At 40.7% G+C, this 12,919-nt stretch overlaps 1 long non-coding RNA gene across 1 annotated transcript; it reads left to right on the plus strand.

Annotated features, from left to right (window-relative positions):
* Nucleotides 1-6,893: 6,893 nt before the first annotated feature.
* On the plus strand, nucleotides 6,894-12,222 carry LOC128630041 (uncharacterized). Its single transcript, XR_008394265.1, has 3 exons — nucleotides 6,894-7,047; nucleotides 11,399-11,575; nucleotides 11,705-12,222. It is a non-coding gene; the product is annotated as an uncharacterized LOC128630041 (long non-coding RNA).
* The last annotated feature ends 697 nt before the right edge of the window (nucleotides 12,223-12,919 follow it).

The following is a 12,919-nucleotide window of genomic DNA, read 5'->3' on the forward strand; positions in this document are numbered from 1 at the left end:
ACATGATCGACTGCGATATTGACATTTAAATTCCGTCCTCCGCTCACAGAAAACTCCACTGCAGATCAAATCAAGCGGCTCCTACACTACAGCCAATCACCATAGAGTGGCCAGGGATGACGTCATTTTGTAGTGCCAAAACCCCGAAACGGAATTAGCATTTCAGCCCTCGAGTTGCTAGCTTCGCTTCGAGCTCCAGAGCGAGGGGAAATCATGAAATTAGCACGATGCTAAATAGCACTTCAGAGGTTGTCGGGGACATTAAACCTAATCACGCTGAGTGGGAAACAAACTTTGCAGATAAACTCGGGACTCTACGGTGCAACCACTTCACTCGCATTGTGACTGAAAAGTACTTTGTGCGACTGTGAATAAATATTTATTCACACCGGTGCAAGTGACCTGTTCGGAGTTGTATAATACAATCGGAATTAAAACCACAGGAAATCCAAAATACATCTACACCGCGCAACAGTTACTTTCACACTGCTTTTCATCTCCTCAGTCCACTGTACAAGTGTGGAAATACTGCAGAGAAGCCATTATGATGAAGTAACTCTACATCATCTGCTTCTCTCAACTCTCCGATCTCACAACCGCCATCTTTTATTGATCCCGCAAAATGACCTGAACTTTCACCTGCTCGTGTAGCCACAGCGGCTTCGGGCGGAGTAAATTAATAATAACGTTACAAGGTGGGTTTAATTCAGACTTCTTTATTAAATAATTCCTCACCAATCACAATCAAGAGTAGCACCAGTTCAGTCTGTAAACATACAGTACACTGCAGCTCTCCTTCACTAACTCTAATTCACTCCATTTAAACTCACGGTTGCCAGATATCACTAGAAAAGTCAACTCCAGTTTCCATGTTTTGATTTATCCCCCCAAAACACAATATGATCAGCAGACATGGACACTGTACTGGGGAACCGATCTAAAACTGAAACAAAAATAAAACTATTAAAATGTAAAGACAGAAAATGTTCTTAGTTATAAATAAATCATTTAATATATAAAAAATAGATATTATAATAACTTTATAAAATATAAATAAAATGAGAAATGAAATAATGTTTAATTACTATGGGTTGCATTTAATATCAATTTGACCTTAACCTTAGATCACTATTTCCTTAGAAAGCTATCAACCTTTTTCCTAATATGGATCATTTTTGTGTTAGTCTACTCTTAATTAGGACTCTTTATTGTTCAAGATATTTTAAAATAAATATTTTATACTGTATATTTATCAATTAACCAACAGTATTTCTCATTGCTATTATTTTATTCAGTTAACAGTGTCCATGAGCAGAGAGCTTACATTTAACTGTTTATGACAGAATTCCTGATTAAAGCTTAAATAAAAAAAGATTGGTATCTGGATCAGTTTCAGCTGTAAATATCCTGATCAGAGCGTCCCTAATGAACACCATTAAACTAAAGCGCTCTGCATCTGACGGGTAAATGAACTCACCCAATCACATCCTATATGAGATTATTCAGATATCTACACAATACACACAGAGCGGTTCGAGAACTGACTCCAGCCCAGAACCAGGAGAGTGGAAATGTCTAATAGTGCAGCTTTAAATATATTTAAGAGGAGCAGACTTCAAACAGGTCCACAGTTGTTTTTTGCATACAGTCTGTAAGATGAACTGAAAATATTAGATTTAGTTTATCAGAAGATAAATTAATGTCATGACTCACACGATGTTCCTAAATTCTGTCATAATTGACCAGCTCAAGTTCTCATGCCTACTTGTGTGTTATATTGTGGCATGAGAAAACTTAAATGTGAAAGTGCAATAAAAATATGTTGTCACTAAAATCAATTAATAATCGTGATAAATAATCAAGATCTCAATATTAATCAAAATAATCGGGATTATCATTTTGGCCATAATCGTGCAGCCCTAGTGCACATGAACACCTATAACTTACACAATGTCTGGGGTAACTGTTCTGCTAGAACTGACCAGATTTTCTCATTGACTTCATGGCAATAAAGGGTACAATCAATACCCAGACACCTGAATATTCGAATAATATGCTCCTTCGACAGTGGGACAATCGAGAGCGTCCTGACCAGCTGTCTCACGGTGTAGTACGGGAACTGCACCGCCTCCAACCGCAAGACCCTACAGCGAATTGTGAGGACAGCTGGAAAGATCATCGGGTCTCTCTACCCACCACACACCTCCTTCAACTACCGGTGCATCCGCAAAGCCACCAGTATTGTGGACGACCCCTTTCACAGACTATTCACCCTCCTGCCATCTGGCAGAAGGTACAGGAGCGTCCGTGCCACCACCAGCAGACTCTGCAACAGTTTCTTCCCTGAGACAGTTAGATTACAGTGCTCACCTGGGCTAGTCAAACACCTCACCCAGTAAGACTCATACCACTGCACACCGCACTAACCCAGTAAGACTTTACGTAGCTGCATCAGTCACTTTATACTAGAGAACTATTTCTGCTGCCAGTATTACTGCAATACATGTGCTGCTACATTACACAGTAGCTTATAGTTACAGTCCATGTCCTGTGTATCTACTGTCCTGTGTATTTGCTGTTTTGTGTTTTTATTGTGTTGCACTCGTCTCACACAGAACAGTACGCAAGACTACATAAAGTGCAAATACACAACTGTGTTGCATCATGGTCCGGAAGGAAAATGTTAAATTAAATGAACTTCACTTAGTGTTGTGGTTTTAGCACATGGAGCCATTGCTTATTATAATAATGAACAGCTATGAGAGTAAAAGCACTGCAAACCCACATAAAAATTAAAGCATACTTCTAATTCTGGAAAAAAAAAAAGACATACTGCTGTACCTGCAGTGAAGATTTTCCCTGCACCCGAGAACACCACCACACGGCACTTTGAGTCTTCAGCAATACTCAAAGCTGAAGAAAGCATTCGATCATTTCACTGTAGGGAAAAAAAGCACTAATGTTATTATGCAAAGTTGCCTATAACGGAGTATAAAGCCAACACCTTATATAACAAAACAAAGACGTCCAACAAAAGCAGACAAAGCAGAATTATACATGGGGGAAATTAACACTTTTTTTTTTTTTACCTAAATGTCTTCCAAAAAAAGTTTTGTTTTTTTTCATACTTTAATTTTTTCCCCCCAGATAGTCTTTAAGAACGCTTTTGACAAGAGAAGAATGTACTGAAATCATTCTCATGCCTGGATCAGGAAGCTGTGGCAAGGTTGTGATGGACTAACAGGAAACATGGCGAACACAGCAAACATACAACACAGTTTCCAAACTTATTAACAAATTAAAAAGACTGCAAGTGTTGCAGGCCAACCGAGAAGTGCACGTCCACTGACGAAGGCACAACCGACCTGGTACTGGCAGACATGGTCCCTTATGTATGGAGACTTTTGGAAAACCCAGTAGTTATGTTCTTTATTTGATGGAAAAACATACCTCCAGTAGGCCTAGTTCATGGCGTTGCGTTTCTCTGGTCGGTGCAGCTCTACAGGAGTGATGTGATTGGCTGGGTGGGTGACCGACAGGGTGGTGAAGGGTGGAGTGGGGCCTCCTGAAGTCGACATGGCTCGAACAGCGTTCAGAGTAGGAAACCACAGGCTCCTGTCTGATAAACACCAGTCAACAGGTTAATATGATGACTATTCACGGAGATGAATAAAGGACACAAGACTATGGCCCCATACACAGTGATGGACAATTTACAGACAGAAAAGTGACTGAAACCTTTGTTTGGTGCTACAATACATAAATCATCTTAGTCCTAGTGGGTTTATGTTAGGAGACATTAATGGAGCATTTCTGAAAGGAATCTCCAGTGTCAACACGGTAAAAGTCAGGGGTAAAGCTACAAGTTTTCAGATACAGCCAAGACATCAGCACAGAGGACATTTTTGTGGCCCTATCTGTAACATGACAAGCAGCATTTTTTCTTTGTTTTATATTAAAATAATAGTTTCGTTTTTTTTTTTTTAATAAAAAAAAAAAAAACACAATAAGTGAGGGAAGAACAGCTGTTACAACATGCTAACACAAGTGAGAGCGGGAATGTGTTTTCATTCTACAACATTAAATGCAACTATACACCGATCAGCTACAACAGTAAAACCACTGACAGGTGAAGTGAAGAACACTGATTATCTCATTACAACAGCACCACTGAAGGGGTGGGGTATATCAGGCACCAAGCGAACGGTTGGGGAAAAATGGGCAAGTGTAAGGATCTAAGCAACTTCGATAAGGGCCAAACTGTGATGTCTAGATAACTGGGTCTGAGCATTGCCAAAACGGCAGGTCTTGTACCTACCAAAAGTGGCCCGTGGAAGGAAAACTGGTGAACTGGTGACAGGGTCAAGGGCGCCCAAGGCTCACTGATGCAGGTGGGGAGCAAAAGCTAGCAGAGGCAGTGTGATGCTCTGGGCAATGTTCTGCTTGGAAACCTTGGGTCCTGGCTTTTGTGTGGATGTTAATATACTTTGACACGTACCACCTACCCAACACTGTTGCAGACCACGTACACCTCTTCATGGCAACAAAATTCCCTAATGGCAGTGGTCTCCTTCAGCGGAATAATGTTCCCAGACACACTACAAAAAATGGTTCAGGAATGGTTTGAGGAACATGACAGAGTTCAAGGTGTTGACTGCCACCAAATTCCCCAGATCATTTGAGCATCTGTTGAGCATCTGTGGGATGTTCTGGACAAACAAGTCTGATCCACGGAGGCCCACCTTGCATCTAACAGGACTTAAAGGAACCATGGTCTTGGTGCCAGAAACCACAGCACACCTTCAGAGGTCTTGTGGCGTCCATGCCTCGACGAGTAAGAGCTGTTTTAGCGGCACAAGGAGGACCTGCACATTAGTCAGGTGGTTTTAATGTTATGGCTGATTATTATTTATTTATTTTTTTTAACAGATTGTTAGTGCTGCCAAGTTGCTGTGGTGCAAGTGGAATAAAACACTTTGGGATGTGCTGTTAACTCCACATTGAGCTGAAGAACAGGCCACCCCATCAGTAAATATATTTTCCTAGAACAACTCTGTGGTGTTTTATTCATTTGATGATTTTGTGGTCAGTAAACCATTTGTGTGTTGATTTTGATGTATGTTTTGGATCATTGTCCTGCTGGAAGATCCAACCACAGCCCATTTTAATCTTTCTGGCAGAGGCAGTCAGGTTTTCATTTAATATTCAATTCAATTCAATTCAATTTTATTTGTATAGCGCTTTTACAATAGACATTGTCTTGATTTTATGTGTAAATTAAAACCCCTGGTTTCAATTCTATGTGTAAGTGAAATAGGCCTTTTCTGGAAACCTATGGGTTATCTAGTGTATAAATACAGTATAAATACTGGAGCTTAAGCTCAGGGTAGGGGGGATCACTTCTGAGAATTCTCATCGGTGTGGATCTCGTGTGGTGGAATGGAACAATAAAGCTGGACCCTTGCTTCTTCTCACTCACGGCTGGTGTCTTTTTTCTATCTCCAACTGGGCTCAGAGGTAGATGTGAGTGTTGGCTTCTAAGTTGAATTTTAAATGTTTTTGGGTAATAGGCTAAATTTGAGCCAACAATACTGAGGTACACACACACACACACACACACACACACACACACACACACACACACACACTGTGCACTGGAGATACTGAGGTACACACACACACACACACACACACACTGTACACTGGAGATACTGAGGTATACACACACACACACACACACTGTAGATACTGAGGTACACACACACACACACACACAACCACACACACACACACACACACACACACACTGTACACTGGAGATACTGAGGTACACACACACACACACACACACACACACACACACACACACACACACAACCACACGCACACACACACACTGGAGATACTGAGGTACACACACACACACACACACACACACACACACACACACACACACTGTGCACTGGAGATACTGAGGTACACACACACACACACACACACACACACACACACACTGTAGATACTGAGGTACACACACACACACACAACCACACACACACACACACACACACACACACTGTACACTGGAGATACTGAGGTACACACACACACACACACACACACACACACACACACACATACACAACCACACACGCACACACACACTGGAGATACTGAGGTACACACACACACACACACACACACACACACACACAGTGTACACTGGAGATACTGAGGTACACACACACACTGTACACTGGAGATACTGAGGTACACACACACACACAAACACACGCACACACACACACACACACTGTACACTGGAGATACTGAGGTACACACACACACACACACTCACTCACACACACACACACTCTCTCACACACACAGAAACACACACACACACACACACACACACACACACACTCTCTCACACACACTCTCTCTCTCTCTCACATACAAACACTCTTTCTCTCTCACACACACAGACTTTTTTTTACATGTACTTCCCTTAAAAATGATTTTAATTATTATAAAGTATTTATTCAAACAAAAACCCTTCTGTTTTCATTTCAATAATAATAATAATAATAATAATAATAATAATAATAATAATAATAATAATAATAATGCTGATGTGGTGTCCTGTCCTCCGATTTGTGTGTGTGAGAGAAACACACTCACATTTCTGTTATATGGTAAAGAGTAAATGTATTATGGCTGTGTGTGTGTTTGAGATCAGTGTTCTGATATTTCATCATTTCTCTTCCAGTCTGTGTGTGTGTGTGTGTGTGTGTGTGTGTGTGTGTGTGTGTGTGTGTGTGTGTGTGTGTTTGAGGTCAGTGTTCTGATACTTCATCATTTCTCTTCCAGGCTGTGGGAGTGTAAACTAACAGAGGAAAACTGTAGAGTTCTGTCCTCAGTTCTCAGATCAAACTCCTCCAGACTGAGAGAACTGGACCTGAGTCACAATAACCTGCAGGATTCAGGAGTGAAGCTGCTCTCTGCTGGACTGGAGAATCCACACTGTACACTGGAGATACTGAGGTACACACACACACACACACACACACACACACACACACACACACTGTACACTGGAGATACTGAGGTACACACACACACACACACACACACACACACACACACACACTCACACTCACGCTGTACACTGGAGATACTGAGGTATACACACACACACACACACACACACACACACACACACACACTCACATACTCACAAATACACACATACTGTACACTGGAGATACTGAGGTACACACACACACACACACACACACACACACACACACACACACTGTACACTGGAGACACTGAGGTACACACTCACACACACACACACACACACACACACACATACACACACTGTACACTGGAGATACTGAGGTACACACACACACACACACACACACTGTACACTGGAGACACTGAGGTACACACTCACACACACACACACACACACACACACACACACACACACACATACACACACTGTACACTGGAGATACTGAGGTACACACACACACACACACACACACACACACACACACACACACACACACACACTGTACACTGGAGATACTGAGGCACACACACACACACACACACTGTACACTGGAGATACTGAGGTACACACTCACACACACACACACACACACACACACACACACCACACACACCGTACACTGGAGATATTCAATTCAATTCAATTCAGTTTTATTTGTATAGCGCTTTTTACAATAGACATTGTCTCAAAGCAGCTTTACAGAAATATCAACACGGTATACAGATATTAAAGGTGTGAATTTATCCCAACTGAGCAAGACACTGAGTGGCGACGGTGGCAAGGAAAAACTCCCTAAGATGTTTTAAGAGGAAGAAACCTTGAGAGGAACCCGACTCAGAAGGGAACCCATCCTCATCTGGGTAACAACAGATAGTGTGAAAAAGTTCATTATGGATTTATATGAAGTCTGTATGGCGTTAAGAGCAGCCGTAGTCCCAGCAGTCTGGAATTACAGAAGATTTGAGCTCCATCCAGAGGCAGAAAGGATCTGGATCTCTAGTATCTCCATAAATTCGTGTGGGGCTCGGCGAAAGGAGAGAGGGAGAAAAAAGATAATTATGACTGCGAAGTAGTAGAACAGAATCTAGTCAGGGTAGGCTTGAGTAAACAAATACGTTTTAAGCCTAGACTTAAACACTGAGACTGTGTATGAGTCCCGAACACTAATAGGAAGACTGTTCCATAACTGTGGGGCTCTATAAGAGAAAGCTCTTCCCCCTGCTGTAGCCTTCACTATTCGAGGTACCGTCAGATAGCCTGCATCTTTTGACCTAAGTAAACGTGGCGGATCAAAGAAAACCAAAAGGTCGCTTAGATATTGTGGCGCGAGACCGTTTAGTGCTTTATAGGTCAATAAGAGTATTTTATAATTAATGCGAGATTTTACTGGGAGCCAATGCAGTATTGATAATATCGGTGTGATATGGTCGTATCTTCTAGTTCTAGTTAGGAGTCTAGCAGCTGCATTCTGGACTAACTGGAGTTTGTTTATGCTCCTACTGGAACATCCAGACAGTAAGGCATTACAGTAATCTAATCTAGAGGTGACGAATGCATGAACTAGTATTTCCGCATCATGTAGTGACAGTATGTTTCTTATTTTAGAAATATTTCTGAGATGAAAGAAGGCTATCCTAGTAATATTATCTACATGAGCATCAAATGATAGGCTGGAGTCAATAATCACTCCAAGGTCTTTAACTGCTGCACATGATGAAACAGAAAGACCATCCAGAGTAACCATGTGATCAGAAAGAATACTTCTAGCTACACGTGGGCCTAATAAAAGTATTTCTGTTTTATCAGAATTAAGTAGAAGGAAGTTAGTTAACATCCAACATCTAATGTCCTTTACACAATCCTCAACTTTACTAAGCTTCTGTCTGTCCTCTGGCTTCGCTGAAACATACAACTGTGTATCATCAGCATAACAGTGGAAGCTAATTCCATGTTTACGAATAATTTGACCTAGGGGTAGCATATATAAAGTAAAGAGCAGTGGGCCTAAAACAGAACCCTGCGGAACTCCAAAAGTAACCTCAGTACACATGGAGAATTCACCATTTACATCTACGAACTGATAACGATCGGTCAGATAAGACCTGAGCCAGGAGAGGACTGTTCCCTTAATACCAACAACATTTTCTAATCTGTCAAGGAGAATAGTGTGATCTATAGTATAAAAAGCTGCACTAAGGTCGAGTAACACAAGCAGCGAGACACAACCCTGATCGTAAGTCAGTAGAAGGTCATTTACTACTTTAACTAACGCTGTCTCTGTGCTATGATGAGGTCTAAATCCTGACTGATACATTTCATGAATGTTATTCCTATCTAAGTACGAGCATAACTGCTTTGCTACAACCTTTTCTAAAATCTTAGAGATGAAGGGGAGATTTGATATTGGTCTATAGTTGGACAATTGAGACGGGTCAAGATCAGGTTTTTTAATCAAGGGTTTAATAACTGCTAATTTAAGTGATTTAGGTACATAGCCAGTGCTTAGGGAAGAATTGATTATATTTAGAAGTGGTTCAATTACTCTTGGACAAATCTGTTTAAACAAACATGTAGGTACGGGATCTAGTATGCAAGTTGATGAATTGGCTGAAGAGATTAATGTAGCTAGTTCGGTCTCTCTAAGCGGAGCAAAACACTCTAAACATTGATCTGATATTGCTACACTGTCATGTAATGGGTTTGTTACAGTACTGTCCGGTTTTAATTTAATGGCCTGTATTTCACGTCTAATATTTTCAACCTTATCAATGAAAAATTTCATGAAATCTTCACTGCTATGTAATGATTGAGTGTTTCTCTCTGTAGTGGTTTTATTCCTAGTTAATTTTGCTACTGTGTTGAAAAGGAATCTAGAATTGTTTTTGTTGTCTCCTATTAAGGTGGAGAAATAGATTTTTCTAGCATCGCCAAGAGATTTCCTATATTTCAGTTGGCTCTCCTTCCATGCTGTTTGAAATATCACCAGTTTGGTTTGACACCATTTACGGTCTAATTGTCGAGTTGTCTGTTTTAAGGTTCGCGTTTGATCGTTATACCAGGGTGCTAATTTTTTTTCTCTAATTATTTTCCTTTTGAGTGGAGCCACTCTATCTAGCGTGTAGCGGGGTGTTGACTCCGAGCTTTCAGTCGCCTGATCGAGTTCTGTGTGATCTGATGGTGATCCAAATCTAATTGATGTCTCTGGGAGGTTATTTATGAAGCTCGGTGCAGTAGCTGAAGTGTAGGTATGTTTTACACGGTAGCGAGACGAGGTGGAAATATTATGATCAATACGTATTATGAACGAGATAAGATAATGGTCTGAGACAACTTCAGACTGCGGAAAAATTATAATATTTTCTATACTTAGTCCGTATGTTAGTATGAGGTCAAGAGTGTGACCACCATTATGAGTAGGTCCGATTGCGTTCTGATTAATCCCTACTGAATCTAAGATGGACACAACCGCTATTCTTAGAGGGTCTTCTGGGTTATCAAAGTGAATATTAAAGTCTCAGACGATTAATGCTTTATCTACAGACACAACCAGGTTTGAGAAAGTCTGCAAATTCACTAAGAAATTCAGCATATGGCCCTGGGGGTCTGTAAATAATAATTAGAGGACTTGACTTATTTTTTGTGGCTACATAAGTTATGCTGGTATAAAGAATTTCAAAAGAATTAAATTTATGCTTAGGTTTTTGTGTGACGACTAGATTTTGACTATGGATGAGTCCAACACCTCCTCCTCTACCAGCTGAACGAGGCTGATGTACATAACTGTATCCATATTTTATTTATTTTTTTAAAAACAGAACAGGTAAGTGAGAAATGTGAAACGTAAACAAGGCTAGCGGTAGGTGATGCTAGCGGGCTACAATCTAGTCGCGGATGTTTTGTAAAAACAAAAACAAAAAACAGATCAAATTTGCGACAGCGCAACGTTGCGATTGTTTTATCTAAAGTAGTGTCAGTTATATTTGTATAACGTAAGGTAAATAATTTTAAAATATAGAGATTAGAAGAAATTAATGTAATAGCGTTAGCTCGAAGGGTGCTGCTTCCTCAGTGACACTTCAGGTTGCCAGCTCGGTGATACTGAAGTACACACACACACACACACACACACACACACACACACACACACACAGAGTTTCCCTCTGTGGTGACTGTAATTGTAGTGATGTGATGTTGTCATTGTTGTGTGTGTGAGATGAGAGTAAATGTTGTGTATATAAAGATTTTGTGTAGTTGATGTTTTCAGAGCTAAAACTGAGTGTGTTAAGTGTGAGAAGGTTTTCTTTCTTGCAGGATGTGTTACTGCAGGATTACAGATGAAGGTTGTGCTGCTCTGGCTTCTGCTCTGAGGTCAAACTCCTCATCACACCTGAGAGAACTGGATCTGAAGTATAATAATCCAGGAGAATCAGGAGTGAAGCTGCTCTCTGATCTACTGAAGGATCCACACTGTAACCTGGAGACACTACAGTGAGTTACTGACTTACTGTCTCTTTACTCTACTGTATCATACTGAATAATGTGTGTCTGTGTGTGTGTGTGTGTGTGTGTGTGTGTTTATGTTGTGTGTTTACACTGATGTTCTTCTCTGTCTTACAGCATTAAGGGTAATAAACTCACCAGGACTAGCGTATGACAGGAGTCTCACCTCAAACCTCTTCTCCAGGATAAAGCAGTCTCGGTGAAGAGTTAGAACCCGTTCCACATTTCCAGCAGTTTGGGAGCTGAATCATTAAACTTAAAGGGGCAGAGCAGAAACAAAGTCAAGAACATGCATAAGATCGTACACAGGAGAAATCAACACACGTAACCAAATATCTGCTGTACAAAGCAACGGCACCGATCTGCCCCGGGGATGGAGACTGACGAGGCTTAAGTACACGTCCGGAAATGTACAGACAACTCATCCCAAAGCACGAGGCGGGAGCAGGCGTGTACGAGATGTGATCGTCCAATGGCAAGCAGGAACATGACGCATTGCAGTGGACTGGGCTTAAAAGAGGAGACAAGACACCCATCCCTCCCCCGACATAGACACACGAATGGAACATAGTACAAACAGAAATACAACTGAGCACGTATCAATGGTCAAGTATCAAATAAAATGTAAACTTACATTGATGAAGGTAATGTTGTTAGTAATTGTTTATAAATTACCATGGTAACACGGAGCTCCAAGGTATAAAAATATGGAGTTTGTCATCAATCAAACAGTAACCAGTTTTAATACCTAAAAAAGTTTACATAGCAAAATTTAGCAAAGCGCTTTACAGTAAATTAAAATGTAAGATTAAACTAATGAAATGTTGTGCAGCACATGCTTATGTTAATGTTTGCTGCTTTATATAATCATATAAATAAATAAATACTCCCAAAGTCACCAGAATTGAAAGCTTTGGTGCTGTTAAACATTTAGAGATTGAGGTTGTGGTGAGTCAATAGTTCACTCAGTATATCTGAGTAAGACACAGTGAACGACTCACTGCTGGCATTCATGAAGAAGTCATAAACTCCACTGGAATAATAAATAGGATCTAATAAAACCATGAGTGGAAATTATTGGTGTAAGTTTGTTGGGATAGACTTCCTCCAACCTGGAACTATATCCTCCAGTCCACGCGGTGGCGGTAACGCGCCTAACAGCTGCGTCTCTGACCAGTAGAAATTTACAGAAGAAGAAAAAGCTGCAGCGGGTATCTCCTGAGCAGTTGAGTTATTACACCGAACTAACCATCTCCAGATTAAATTATTTCTGACAGTTTTACAGTTAGATTTGATCCAGTTTAAAAGTAAAAGCTGGTTATTTTGTCTGTG

This window comes from Ictalurus punctatus, unplaced genomic scaffold (assembly GCF_001660625.3).
Source record: "Ictalurus punctatus breed USDA103 unplaced genomic scaffold, Coco_2.0 Super-Scaffold_100046, whole genome shotgun sequence".
Lineage (NCBI taxonomy): Eukaryota > Metazoa > Chordata > Actinopteri > Siluriformes > Ictaluridae > Ictalurus > Ictalurus punctatus.